General features: G+C 42.6%; 1 pseudogene across 1 annotated transcript; it reads left to right on the top strand.

The window, feature by feature from the left end:
- The first annotated feature begins 11443 nt into the window (after window positions 1-11443).
- Window positions 11444-14177, top strand: LOC308522015 (nascent polypeptide-associated complex subunit alpha-like; annotated as a pseudogene). The gene is made up of 2 exons: window positions 11444-11695; window positions 13581-14177. The product of its transcript is annotated as a nascent polypeptide-associated complex subunit alpha-like (transcript).
- The last annotated feature ends 1420 nt before the right edge of the window (window positions 14178-15597 follow it).

Raw genomic sequence — 15597 nt, 5'->3', positions numbered from 1 at the left:
TAGTTGTGCATAAAAATGGTTTACTAAGTGTAGTGTCCTGCTTACTCTCTCAGGAGAAAATTTCTGAGGGTGACCCCACTGAGTCTGCCAAAAAGGACGATTGTCATCCGAGAATAAAGAGATGATTATTTGGCTCTCTGATGCAAGTCAAAACACATCTCCTGCTCACAAGGAGCCAGCATGAAATGGGTACCGAGCTGGGAGAACAGGTGTGTTTGCACTTGTAGGAAGCAGTAGGGATATGAAAATGACTTAGCAGCTGGTGAAAAAGAAGATTGAAGTTGTGCCAGGAAAAAGGGTGTTTTTCCCCTAATTATGCAAAAGCCTTAATTTTATTGATCATGTTGTTCTCTTCTTTCTCCATCTAAATAATATGAAGTCTGTGCAACAGCTCATTTGGGAAGTCAAAAACATGGCAAGGGATGCTTATTAAGGGAATGAGGGTCAAAAAACACTCGTTAGTAGATAACCTTGCTATTTTCACAGGGTTTATGAACCATAGAAGCTTAATTAGAAAAAAATAAAAGATGTAATAAAATGAGATGCAGTCATTAGAGCTGACAAAAATGGCATGAAGAGAGTGACCTCAGAAAACAAAACCGAGGAAACCTGAAAGGTTCTTTTTTTTATTTGCACTGTTTCTTAATTGTTGGTGTTTATTGCTTCACTCATTTGACAAAACTTTATGAGACATGTATTTAGTGGCAGGCACTGAGCTACACTTTTAGAATACAAAGATGAAAAGTGTGTTTTCTGCCTTCTGCAATGGTTCACAATCCCGGGGGTGAAAAAAATGTTTCACCCTAATTCAGTCGAGGTGGTTGTCGGGTCAGCTGCTTAGCTAGAACTTTATTTTAATTAAGAAGATTAGTCTGACCTCTCATGTCAGGTGCAGATTCCACTTTTAAAAGTCGAATCTTAGTTGAATTCTTCAGATGATTTGTGAGAAACTTAGCAAAAGATTTGCATTGAGGGCAAGAACCTCACTTACCCATATATGACCATGCGATTCAGAAGGCCCGTGTCTCCCCCTTGACTTGCTCTGTGATCCTGTAAGTGATCCCACATGAGCATGTAACCCAGATATGATCATCTTTTCTGAATCCAAATATAGTAAAAGACTACAAACAGCAAAATAAATAAATAACACCCCCAGCATTCACCAAAAAGGAACAACTCTTTGACAATGTGTTAGCGACATCACTGCCCTTTGCTTCCAATCTCCCCAACTCAAGGAAACAACCCGTGCCAAGCGACCAAGGAGCTGAGGCAACCTTCCGACTCTACAGCTTGTGGTTTTGAACCAGCATTGCACATCTCTCCTCCCTGTCAGAAACTGTATCCGCAGTCCTCAGAGCTGGAAACAGCAGTCGCCGTGTGAGGTTCCATGTCTCTCTGTTTCCCTTACAAAGTGTCAATCATTGCGTGGTCTCAGATACGTTGACTTGCGCACTGTTTGGTAACATTGCAATGACAATGTGTTTTAAATATATGCTGGAAGGACAATTTAAACACTTGACAGCAGTGAGAGTCAAGACAGACCATATTTTCCTTTCTGAATCTAGTATGCAAGAGAAGCTGCACATACTGCCAGTGTTTTATTGTCGTTTACATAGTCTTCAAATGTGAAAGTGTTGGCTAAGCAGGCATTTTCTGGTTGGTTTTACCTTGAGAGCCTAGTAGAAGGGGGAAACGTTGCTCGTTAACAAGAGAACAAAGAGGTCAGGAGCCTAAGGCACCAACCTCCAGGTTTCCTACTCATTCTGTGGCTCTCCAGAGAACTAAGAGGTCAGGAGCCTAAGGCACCAACCTCCAGGTTTCCTACTCATTCTGTGGCTCTCCAGAGGCGGCACCTTTTTCCTTAAACTCACGCTTATCCCCAGGCTACTGTCCTGGAACTTACACCCTTACAATGGTCCATGCAACACTCTACAAATGGTCATCCACTTGTAGTAGGGGAGAGAATCTAAGGAGAATGTAAGAAAGAAAAGATATAAAACAGTGTGGCGGGATGATTCACTGAGCTATTAAATCATGCTTTATTCTTAAATTACTTTTCCCTCTTCAGTTCCTTTCCAGGAAAAAGATCCATGCCCTTTGGACTCCGTTGCCCCAGAGGTCCCAATATATTCCTCCTGCCTTTGTTTTCCAAACATTGTGAGCATTGAAGATATTATGTTAAGAGGATGATGAGAAAGAAGTTGGCTTGACAGAGAGAAGGTTCACCTTGCCTGTAAACAGAGTGAGGAGCCTGCGACCTGCACCTTCCTCCCAGGTTGGGCTTCAGCAGAGATGCCTATGGTTGTGGGGGAGCACGGGAGACTTGGTTGGAAAGTTTGTAAGGAGGAAATTCCGACCTAGAGGAGTTGGCTGAAGGCAACAACCCCTAATTGTTCCTTGTCTTTTCCAAACAAGTCTGTGTACTGGGGATCCTCAGGTGTTTACCAGGATCTTTATGCTTAATCTTTAGGCGTCCTTGCTTAAAGGACACTGCAGACACATGTGTCCTCCCAAGAATGCTTACCCCATTGATTGTCTCTAAAAGTTAAACTTTATCTCAAATTGCTATTACAATAAAAGCCTGAAGAGGCAGGCGAACGAGGCTGAATGGTTCCTATAGCCAGGCAGTCCCTTAGCCCTCTCTTTCCCAGCAATTGTGTGTCAGAGTAATCATTCATCCATCGCTCATGGTCTGCTGGTCAGCATCAGCATATGATCAGGTCATCACAGAAGGAGCAGGGTTAGCTGCTTCAAGGGGACTGTACTTGCTCAGACAAAGAGCCTATCAGTGGTGACCATAATGGACCATCCTGCCTCTTCCCCATGTTCTGAGCAAAATTTAATCCCCTGGAAGGAAGGAAAGGGAGCACAATAATGGCAAAATTTGGGTTTCCTACCACTTTAGTAACTTACAGAAAATAAATATGACATTTCTTGATCACAAAAATTTATGACCCCAAATTCAACAGTTTCAGATACAAGCCAAGTAGACTAACTACATTTGATAGCAGTTTGTCCTGCTAGGTGTCTTTTTCTCCCAGGGAATGTGTGGCTGCTGTTATTTCTTCTTTAGTTATACTTTGCAGAAAAGTGCTGACTTCTCCAAGAGCCATAAATTATGGTCAGCAGCCCCAGAATCTGTTATTTGGCTTTTTTTATTCTACTCTATAATTTTTCATTGAATACCATTTTGTGGTGTCAAGAACTGTTAGTTTTATCGTATTGACTAGGTAACAAGTTAGCCTGCCACAGTTTCATGGATGTTGGCTGATAACTCTTGAGTTAAAGATGAAGGACTTTATTACTCATGGCACAACAAGCAGCACGAGTAGCATATTGTTGTCTGTTCTTCCTTGTCTTCAAGTCCTACAGAGGCAATACAGATGGGCCCATATGGATGCCTGCACATGCAGTGGCTTGCATTTCAGGAAAAGAACTTTGAACTTAGGGAACTTGAATCTTGTAAACTGGGCAGCATGCTTATCTTTTGCTCTGGAGGGAAATACCATCTCAAAAATGGTTTGCTGTACTAATCTCCTTGAGAAGACAATCCAGGGCAAAGGACAGTCCATGTCTCTGCTCCCAAGACAGACAGAAATGTGAGAAATACATGGAAAATTACCTCTGAGCAGTGCTAAGCCTTCCATAGCACTTATAAAGGCTAAAGAAACATGGCCTCAACCCCCAGAAAATCCAGTGAAATAGATCAGTTAGCAGGTGTGGGACTATAAGCAGAGAAATCCACTCTCCAGTGCTTCTCTTTCTGTGATTAGAAAATAGGAATGAAATCTTCCCACTCACTGCTTATTTTGAGAAATAAAGGAAAAAGAACAGTCTGACAAATGCTTGAGCTTCATGATGGACACTTTAAAATAGAAGACGTCGTATAAAAAACATACTGGGTTCTAATCACACTTTTATTCTCTGATGCCTTTGGAGGAAGTGTGATAAACAGGGATATTTATTCTGGTAGAGATACTGATTTCTTTAAATGGCAAATATAAGTTTAAACCCTTAGTTTCATCAAACTATAAAGCTGACTAGATATATTCACTCTGTTCTTATTAAAATCACTACTTAGATTTCTTAAGAAATCAAATAAGTTTGCTGTCTCTTGAGCACATCACTTTCTAGCTAGAAAAGAATATTGATGTGTGATTCCACAGTCCTCCTTACAATGTCTTCCCCTTACCTCTCATCATCTCTCTCTCTCTCTCTCTCTCTCTCTCTCTCTCTCTCTCTCTCTCTCTTTCTCTCTCTCTCTCTCTCTCTCTCTCTCTCTCTCTCTCTCTCTCTCACACACACACACACACGCACACACACACACAGTTGGCAGGACTGCCTCCCTATCAATCTCCTAGCTAAGGGGTAGCTGATCTCTTCATTCTCCCTGTCTTCATTCCCTCTCTGCTGCCTAGTGAGTTTTGACATAAAGCCAAAACTAGACTTTATACTTACAGATACAAGAATCATTAGACTATGCAGTCTGTATTTAAAAGTTTACCTATGCCTGGCTGGTGTGGCTCAGTGGTTGAGCATCAACCTAAGAACTAGGAGGTCAGGGTTCAATTCCTGGTCAGGGCATATGCCCAGGTTGCAAGCTCGATTTCCAGTGTGGGGTGTGCAGGAGGCAACTGATGAATAATTCTCACCATTGATATTTCTCTCTCCCCCCCCCCCTTTCTCCTTTCTCTCTGATATCAATAAATATATTTTGGGGGGAAAATAAAAGTTTACGTAAATTCAAATATAAAACCTCCAGCATTCTATGGTTAATTCTACAATTGTGTTAAAGTATGTCCTAGCCTCAGACTGGGTTGCTCAGTAGGTTGGAGCATTGTCCATGAACCAAAGGGTTGTGGGCTCGATTCCTGGTCAGGGCACACACCGGCGTTTCCAGCTCAATCCCCAGTCGGTGCACCTATGGGAGGAAACTGATCTACTAGTACGTTTCTCTCTCACATCCATGGTTTCTTTCTTTTTCTCTCTCTCATATGTGTAATTTAATGAACAAATGGAACTATCAGGCAGACAGCACAGGGTGGAAGGTAGGGTGTTGGGGGAGGGTGGTTGAAGGGATTGAGCCAAAAAAAAAAAAAATAGAGAGAACTCATAGACATGAGCAACAGTGTGGTGATTGTGGGGAGGGAGGAGGAAGGGTGGGGGCTGAGTGATAGAGGTGGAAGAGGGTATAGAGGGGATAAATGGTGTTGGAAAAAAATTAAATTTAATTAAAAAATAAAATCAATAAACAAATAAACATATCCTGAGGTGAGAATTTAAAAAAAAGATGTTCTAAATTTCCCTGAAGACAGTGTTTATCACATATATGCTCTATAACCCTTACAAAAGAATGCCTAGGCCTACACTCCAGATCTAGTTAATCAGCATATCTGAGGACAGAACCCAGAAATTCGCGTTTAACAAGTACCACAGGTGGATCACCTCATAGCCACTAAAGTTTGAGAACCACTTCTTTACTATAATCACCAATAGGATTTCAATAATGATGTTTATCTTCTAAATTTTACAATATAAGACAAAAGAAGAGGCCGTTACTTTAAAGGTAAAAAAAAAAAAAAAAAAAAAAGGCAAGAAACAAAGTTTTTTAATTAAATAGAATGATTTCTAAAGACCAAATGCTTTCTAAAGACCAGACTTAATTATATACATAAATAGCCCCATTTCCTTTATTAAAAGGCAAAGAATCTGAATAGATTAACTATCCAACAATAAGCAAATAGTGAACTAAAATATAGTACATCTAATCAATGAAATATTCTGCAGTTGTTATAAATGGTTATTATGAAAACTATTACGCAATATAGAAATCTTCAAGAAAACAAACAATAATGTAGAGCACAAAATTGCAGCTAAATCTGTGTATGTATTTGGAAAAAACTAAGAGAGAAAAAGTCAGATTATGGGTGAGTCCACTCTCTTCATTTTTTGTGGGTTTTTTTCAAAAATACATTTAATGTTGTATTTCCCTAAAATTTTAAATAACATTTAGATTGTGATAGGGGTGGGACTCCAAATGCAGCCTCTGACAAGTCTACCAAGTAGATTAACACTAATTTGACAAGTGTTATGAAACAAAAGAAATAGATGAAAAATTTTCAGTATCACATATTAAGATCTTTTTTATTTCCTATCATCTTCCCACTAACATCCAACTACTTATCATCAAGACTCTTTAACTCACTTCTCAAACTAGAAATCAAATAACTCTTCTCCTCCCTCCCATAATGGCTTCAAGGGCCTGCATCTGCTCACTGTCTTGAGGGGTAGCACAAAGATCCACCCTCCAGAAAACACCTATAGTTCCTCTTTAGAAGTCCATAGGTGATCTGGCCAAACTTAGAATTCATAATAAATTTTACTCTGCAGTACATTGAACACATTTGGTTTTTTATTGCAGCTGTTTTTCTTAGAGTTTCAGTTTAGGAAGAGAGAATATTTTTCCCTCTACTTACAAATTGAAAATGATATTGAGAATCTCAAGACTCTTAGAAGAGTATAAGCAATAAAATCTACACTAATAAAAGAGAAACATGGTAATTGGCATACAACCACTGCCCTTTTCACTGGCTAATCAGTGAGATATGCAAATTAACTGTCAGCCAAGATGGCGGCCGGCAGCCAGGCAGCTTGAAACTAACATGAGGCTTGCTTGCCTCAGTGACGGAGGATCATTGGAGGAAACCAACGTTCCCCGCCTGCGGCTGCAAGCCTCTGAACGGGCAGTTTAAGAAACATTGTAACAAATCCCTCCGGACTTCAGCCAGCAGATTCGCAACATTGTAAGCAAAGGCCAGAAACCTACTTTCAGCCGCGGGTCAGAGGCCTAAGAGCTGGAGCCAAGCCTCAAGGTAAAGCTGGCCCAGAATAAAAAGAAAAAAAGGAGCGGTTGGGAACTTCAGTCGCTCCCAGCCTGAAAACAGCCCTCAGCCCCTCACCCAGACTGGCCAGGCACCCCAGCGGGGACCCCCACCCTGATCCAAGACACCCTTCAGGGCAAACCAGCCAGCCCCACCCATGCACCAGTCCTCTACCCTATATAGTAAAAGGGTAATATGCCTCCCGGCACCGGGATCAGCGTGACAGGGGCAGCGCCCAAACCCCCTGATCGCCCTGCGGCTCTGTGTGTGACAGGGGGCAGGGCCCCAACCCTCTGAGCAGCCCTGCTCTGTGCCTGATAGGGGGGAGCTCCCCAACCCCCACCCCCCCACGGGCCCTGCTCTGTGTGTGATGGGGTAGAGCCATAACCTCCCCATCGGCCCTGCCCTGAGTGTGAGAGTGGCGGTGCCCCAACCCCCTGATTGGCCCTGCTCTGTGGGTGATAGAGGGCGGTGCCCCAACCCCCTGATTGGCCCTGCTCTGTGCGTGACGGGGTGGCGCCGCAACCTCCCCATCAACCCTGCCTTGAGTGTGACAGGGGACGGTGCCCCAACCCCCCAATCGGCCCTACCCTGAGCGTGAATGAGGGTGGCATCACAACCTCCTAATCTGCCCTGCTCTGTGCATGACGGGGCGGTCCCAACTCCCTAATCGGCCCTGCTCTGAGCCCGACCAGGGGCTGCACCTAGGGATTGGGCCTGCCCTCTGCCACCCGGGAGCAGGCCTAAGCCAGCAGGTCGTTATCTCCGGAGGGGTCCCAGACTGCGAGAGGGCACAGGCCGGGCTGAGGGACCCCCCTCCCCCCCCCCCCCGAGTGCACAAATTTTTGTGCACCGGGCCTCTAGTCCTATATAATAAAAGCCTAATATGCTAAGTGCCTGGTCATCCGGTTGGCCGTTCAGCCAATCAAAGTGTAATATGCTAATGATATGCTAAGGCCGCTCCACTGCTCACTATGACGTGCACTGACCACCAGGGGGCAGACACTCCAACTGGTAGGTTAACCTGCTGCTGAGGTCTGGCCCATTGGGACTGAATGAGATGGGCCAGACATGCCCTGGAGCCCTCCCTCGGTCCCTTCCAGCTGGCCAACCTACCATGTCCCTCCCCGGCCCTGATCATGCACCGGTGGGGGTCTCTTGGCCTGGCCTGGGCCCTCTCACAATCCGGGACCCCTCAGGGGTTGTCAGAGAGCCGGTTTCAGCCTGATCCCTCAGGCCAGGCTGAGGGACCCCACTGGTGCACGAATTTGTACACCCGGCCTCTAGTAATACAGATAAAATCTATGTCAGGGATGTCATGAAAAGTGTCTCAAGAAGGGCACTGCACAGGGCTCAGGCAAGAGGTTGAGTGGTGCCAATATCCAGCTGGAACTTGGCTCACCAAATCTGTTCTTTTGTTGATGCAACACCCAGAAGAGAGTGTACATTTCTCTCTTGGGAGAAGAAATCGGCTATATGTTCATTTTCAAAGCTGTTTGATTCCATGATTTTCGCCCCATCAAATTCACCTGCCCAGGAAAAGCTTCAATATAACAGAGGATCTGGATCAGATGCTACCAAGTCTACTCCTAATGCTCAATTTTTTCTGGGCACACAGACTCCTGAACAGAGCTTGACTTGTACATAGGGGGGAAATCTTCAACTCTATTATCTGTCCCATCCAAGCGCAATTCCAGAGAAGCTCAATAATAATGATGTTGGTGTCCCTGAAAATGACATAGCTCCTTTAGGATGTGGAGTAAGAGGTGGAAACTACCCTAAGTCCTCTCTACTGATGAGCTTTTAACTTCACAGCTAATGTATGCAAGTGCCGAACACAATACCTAGGACAGTTGCGTGCCTAATGAGTCATAATATTATTATCATTATTATTGTTTCTCTCATCTAAACTCTAAGTGAAGAGGAAATCAGTCAAACATTAAATTGGAGGTGGGGAGATCCCACAGTCATGCACTGGGTAAGTTTCAGACCAGTTATAAAACTGCATTTTCCGCTTAGCTAACTAACCCTTACCCAGCCTAGTGAATGCTCACACCAAGCTTCGTAGTGAAACTGTAACTTGTGACAGTCATGTGCCCATACAGCTGCCCTAATCCTCCACAAGTCTGTTTTCATCACGAAACCCATCTTACAACTGTTATTAATCTTTAGTCACTGGTATTAATTTTTAGTCACTGATTGTTGCTTTTTTTACAGAATTGCTCATTTTTAACACTTTCTAACCCATCAATTTCAAATCCAACAATTTTAAATCCAACAAAAAATAGAGCTTTCATTTTCATGATTCAATATTGTGTCCATTTGTTAAGATCGAAAAATTTTTCCCATGAGCTCAGCCTTCATGATTCAGTCTTAAATGCATCAAATTGTAGAGAAGAGGCAGCCTCAGAATATTAACCTTTGAAAACAGCCTGTTTTATTCAGTCCCATCAATAATTCAGAAATTCACAGGGGCTCAGAAACCCATAATGCTAACTACTGGGTGTTAAGCCTGAACTACTCTCTAAATTAGAGTGTTTGAGGCTACGAGTCTTCCCTAGTTCCACCTGGCTCTACCTGAAATCAAGGCTCAAACACCATGCTTGGGCCAATCTGACCCTCCACCTAAACTTACAGACTATCCGGCCATAATCAGCAGCTACAGAATTTAGAGAGAAGCTGGGAGTTCAGCTGGCATTTGGCTCTATTTAGATCCTCAGGGAAAGAAGAAACATATCATAGGATTGGAATAGTCAAAGATTCACCAAAAAGAGAATCAAGGGAGGTGATGAAAAGTGAGGGGAGCCAGGTCACAGCCCACTCACACAATATAAAACAGAGCTGTACACATCTGCCTAGTATGTTTCACATACAAAACAATTGCTGAATCTTAAAGAAATAATTGTCAGCCATCTTTCATGTGTAGAAAATATCTTTATGGATATAAAGAAACATGATCTAACAGGCCCTTCTGCCCTCTGGGGAACATATAGCATGTGTGTCATACAAAGACCCTAGACCAGCGGTTCTCAACCTGTGGGTCGTGACCCCTTTGGGGTCGAACGACCCTTTCACAGGGGTCGCCTAAATACATCCTGCATATCAGATATTTACATTACAATTCATAACAGTAGCAAAATTACAGTTATGAAGTAGCAACAAAAAATAATTTTATGGTTGGGGGTCACCACAACATGAGGAACTGTATTAAAGGGCCGTGGCATTAGGAAGGTTGAGAACCACTGCCCTAGACCCTGGAGACAGACATTCCTGAGATCAAATCCTGATCTTCCATTTATTATCTACGTACAATTTACTTAGTCTCTCTGAGCTTGTTTTATCCTCCGAAAAATATCTAATTTACAAGGTAGTTGTCAAAACGAAATGAGAAAACCTAGTTCAGCACAGAATAGGCACCCAGTGAGAGTTAGCTTCTTGCTCCTTATCTTCATAAGAATTTGCAAACTAGGTGTTAAGGTAATGAAAAGAATCTCCTTGTTTCCAAGATTAGCCTTTTGTGGAGCTGCTCCACTTCCAGACAGTCTAATTAACACCCAGTCTTCACCTTCACCCACACGTTCATCAGTTTCAAGAACAGTTAATGGCTAGCAAGAAGTCACAGAGCAGATCCAGTCTCCCAATTCTTATCCCAATGGATACTTCTGAGAATCTGTTTGTGACAAAAATATTAAATAAAATTAAAGCAGAATATTTTATTTGTAGTTTAAAATACATATACAGATCTTCAAATTCATCCTCACTGTCATCCTTCAAGGTCCTGACACAATAAAAAGATGTTTCCAATTAAATGTTTACTTTAGTTTTTATATTAATTTGTATAGCAGATATTTATGCTGTAGTATAGCTGCTTTAAATATATATATACACATGTATATATAATATATAAATATATATATAAATACATTTTATTTCAGAGAGGACGGGAGAGGGAGAGAGAAATAGGAACATCAATGATGAGAGAGAATCACTGATTGGCTGCCTCCTGCAACGCCCCATATTGGGGATGGAGCCTACAATCCCAGCATGTGCCCTAACTGGGAATGGAATCGTGACCTTCTGGTTCATAGGTTGATGCTCAACCACTGAGCCACACTGGCTGGGCTACAGCTGCTTTTTTGTGAAGTGTAAATACTTATTTTCTTCTCTGCGGATCTTTATTTTAAAGTTCTATAAACAAATAAAATATTACAGACTTTGCGATGCTGTTTGCACATAACTAGAGAAATGTTTTAAATACTGAAGCTTGGGACAAACCTCAGACCAATTAAATCAGAATCTCTGGGGTAGTTCCCAGGCACTGGACGGTGTCCAAGGCTCCCCAGATGATTTTAATGAGCAGCCTGAGGGGAGTGGGATGGAGTAGACATGTCTATTTCTCTCCCCCTTTGTTTATTACACTTCAGAGCCCTGCTCCCCACTGATTAATCTCTGAGTGCCAACTCTAGCCAAGACACTGGTTGGGATTTTAGAAGAGCCACATCATCTCTCCCAGGAAGAAGCCCCGTGAGCTTGCAGTGAGTTTCCAGGCCCAGCCTGGAAGTATGTCTTATGATGCAGCTCTTCCTTGCAACCTTCCAGATGACTTGGCCTGGTCCTGTGTCCCCCTTGCACTGGGCTTATGCCCCCTTCCAGTGGTTATAATAGACTTTGTTCTGTCTGCTAGTCCTCCTGGTCTGGTTTCCTGGACAGAACTAGAAGCATCTGGGGATCTTATTAAAATGCAGATTCATCAGATTCAGGTTGAGAAATGCAAAGGCAGGGCCCTGGTATTCTGCATTTCTGATAATCTAAGGGTACTGATGCTGCCTTTCTGCCAACCACACTTAGGTAGCAAAGTCATAGGTGGTCCTTTTCATCTCTAACTTCTGCAGCAGATACAATTCTTTTGTTTCAAGGCCTTTTTTTTCTTCTGTGAGATATTCTTTGTTTGCCATTTCTGGTATATTTGATGCTGAGTGTTTGGGTGGAAATGCATCCCACAATGAAAACATTCCTCATCTGGAAAAGCACAATCCATTTTATGAAAACCCAATTTTACATTCAGCTCACAGGAAGCTCCATCGTGAAGAGTGAGAATTTCCTGTATAAATAAATGGATAAGTAGTTATACATCTGGAGCAATATGTGCTGAGTATCAAGTGAAGGTACAGACCTGAAATGGCAAATACACAACAATCACAAATATCTCCCATTGTCTTCCCTCTGGAGAACTTGGCAGGCATCAATGTCCATTCATAACATTCTTTTTTTTCCCTTTGAGATCATAGTTTGCCTTAGAATCCTTCCTAACACAGAGACCTACCCAATAGCCAATATTGACATCCCTGATATGGATATGATGAGAGCTCAGAGAAAGAAACAATTGACTCCAACTAGGAGCACTTCCCTAAGGGAATTGATTTTGATTTAGCCTGGCGAGACAATGTTCTTTCTTTGTGACGCCAACCTGCCAGTGATAATAAGCTAGAATGTTTAAGTGTTCATACACTTAAAATAACATTAAATAGTCATCTTATTCTAACTATGTAATTACAATGTGTGCTTTATCGATACTTCTCACGAATCCTTGATTTTCATCTTCCTGGTATATCATTAATACTAACAAAACAACAACAATTTCAAATGGTTCCCAGAAGTAGCACCGATAGGAAATCCATAGGCAACACTCCCGTTGGGCTCAGCTCCTGCTGCTGACTTGGGGAACTGCCTCTGGAATGCGCTGCCACTTTTGCTCCACAGTCTGTCTGCCACTATCCAAAGACCATGCTCCCTTCCTGATGAGGTTATCTGTGTCTTTGTCAGTTGGTATATATCACTGTATAATGAGTGACTTACATCAGAACTTCAAAAATATTTGCTGAGGAAATGAACTGGCTCTTTTGAAACCAGGTTGAAAACCAGTATCTGCTAAACCATCCCTCATCCCTGCACATATCCTGTTTGTTGTGCCCTGTGCAGTAGACACCCAGGTGTCCTGGAAGGCCAGTTTCTATTTCCATGTGTTCCACTTCAGCTGCCCTCTTCTACCTGCTGGTCCATTTCGGCCTATCAAGGCCAACCAGTGTTAATCCTATCTCCTATCTTTTGAGGGAAGGCCAGGCTCTGGTCAAAAAGAACTTTTCATTTTTTTCAGTTATTGTAGAATATGAACCACTGATTTCCCCCAAGTTGCCACACTCTGCCATACACTGTGCGAGCTGCATTAGTGAACCCATTTATGAGCAGCCCACACCGTGTAATTACCTGGAAAAGGAACAAATTTCTGAGTCTGTCAGGATTTAATTCTGCCACCATTTTTAGGAAGTTGTGATAGCTTTGAAAAGAAGGCAAAACTATGTTTCTCTCACGTTTCAAAAGTGACTTCAATAAAGGTAAAATTAAATCAAAAAAATACTTTGTAGTTAAAGATGCCTTAACTTTGAAATCTTTATTAATCATAGATCAGTGGAAGCAGTGGCAGAATCCTTCCTTCTGAGTCATGACAATGGGACAAATCATAGTGAAGCAAATTCAGGGCCACAGACACCAGAACTCAACAAGGGAGAAGTAGAAATCCAGACAGGTTGCAAATTCAGGGTTGGAAATATGAGCATTGAAATCAAGAGCAAAGCTGCCAGGCTTTCTTCTACAACAGGTATGGGTCACACTCTCACTGTCTCTCTTTCTGCCATCATCTAGGTTCTGCGTTCCCCGCACAAAGAACCCTGTGAAACCTCAGAAATCATCCCTGCTACTGAGCAGGAGCTGCCACAGCCCCAGGCTGAAACAGGGTCTGGAACAGAACCGGACAGTGATGAATCAGTGCCAGAACTCGAGGAACACCACACAGGCAACCACACAAGCCCAGCTGGCAGCAGCTGCTGAAATTGATAAACAACAAGTCAGTAAAGCAAAGGGAGCCAGTGTGAAAAGGCAGCACCATAAACTGGGTCCTAACAGGTTTCAGAGGTTACTAGGAAATCTAAGAATATCCTCTTTATCATCACAAAACCAGATGTCTACAAGAGCCCTGTTTCAGATACCTCCATAATTTGGGGAAAAGCCAAAATGTAAGATTCATCTCAGCAAACACAGCTAGCAGCTGCTGAGAAATTCAAAGTTCAAGGTGAAGCTGTCACAACATTCAAGGAAACACACAGACTCCAACTATACAAGAGGAGAGTAAAGAGGATTGGGGAAGTTAAAGACATAGAGTTGGTCACATCACAAGCAAATGTGTTGAAAGCAAAGGCAGTCCAAGCCCTGAGGAACAAGAATGACATTGTAAGCATCTAAAAATGAGGAGTGGGGGGGGGGGCTTTAAAAGAGTAACTGCAGCCCATCTACGGTGGTAGCTCAATGGTTGAGCATTGACCTATGAACCATGAGGACATGGTTCAGTCGGGGCACATGTCCGGGTTGTGTGCTCGATCCCCAGTAGGGGGTGTGCAGAAGGCAGATGATCCATGATTCTCTCTCATCATTGATGTTTCTATCTCTCTCTCCCTCTCTCTTCCTCTCTGAAATCAATAAAAATATATTTTTAAAAAGAGTAACTGCAGCTTGGTTTGAAATTTGTACTCTATCATTAAAAACCTATGGCTTCTTGTGGGATGAGGGAAAAAAAAGAAATCAAGAACAAAGCAGAAATAGCATAGAAACAGGCTGTTGGAGTTTGGTGATCAGGCCAAAATTAGCAATACAGTAGATCAGAACTAAGTCTTTATTTGAGAAGCATGAACACAAAAGACCAGAGATAGGCGAATGCTAAGTAAAGTGCCTTAATTCAGAGTTTCTGGGAAAGAAGGCTGAAGAGACCTTAAATCTATCTCTCAGAAATCTTTTCCTTTGTCATCTCCAGCCTACAAAATAACTCCCATTTGCTCTGTCTATCCACTTGCCTGTCTGAAGAAACCACCTGAAAAGAATGATGAAAGTCTCTGAGACTAATTCTACACACCAAACTGGTCCAACCATATTGACTGAAGCAATACCTTGAGAAAACAAGTCCATAAATTAAGTCATATAATTGTCTATAGATAAAGCCTGAATCTAAATGTGCTTAAATTGTCTCAATAGTGAAATTACTGATATATATAGCACTATAAGTAGACTTGTTCCTGTTGCCTCTGATTTTCATCTGAAACCCCAGAGTAAAGAACAGTGTTAAGAGCTTACATATCCATAAATTTGCTCAAGGGTTACCTAAAAAGGTAATCCAGAAACTCAATCCAGAGAGAGTAATCAAAGCAGATGGCATTTTTCTCTAACCATCTCATTGCAGAATTTGGGAGAATATTTACAAGCATATAATGCATCCAGCCGGGTGAGAGGGAGAGGAAGCCTGGCTGTGTCCACTGAAGTTGGCTGGGTAGAAACTCAAGCAAAAGGCTGGCCTGGACCTGCCTCTGAAGACACAGCGAGGAGAGAGGTTCGTTGCAGAAGTAGCCCACACTTCTACAACTGAGCAGAGAAATGTCACAGGTTTTCTGGTGGACACTAGAGGAGAGAATCAGGTGTAAGTCAAGGTCCCAAAACAAAGAGTCTGTGTGGGATATACTGCTGAAGCAGGGGCTGATGGGCAATAGTAAGAAATCAGAGATTACATTGTTCATGCCAGGGACAAGTCAAATGACTCACAAACAACTGGGATTAGGGCTACACAGAGGCCTTCCAAGTCAGATTAACACTCCAGCAGCAGACCTTCTGTCCCATA

Source organism: Myotis nattereri (genome assembly GCF_964212035.1).
Source record: "Myotis nattereri genome assembly, chromosome: 7".
Lineage (NCBI taxonomy): Eukaryota > Metazoa > Chordata > Mammalia > Chiroptera > Vespertilionidae > Myotis > Myotis nattereri.
This window is presented reverse-complemented; position numbering and strand designations above follow the sequence as displayed.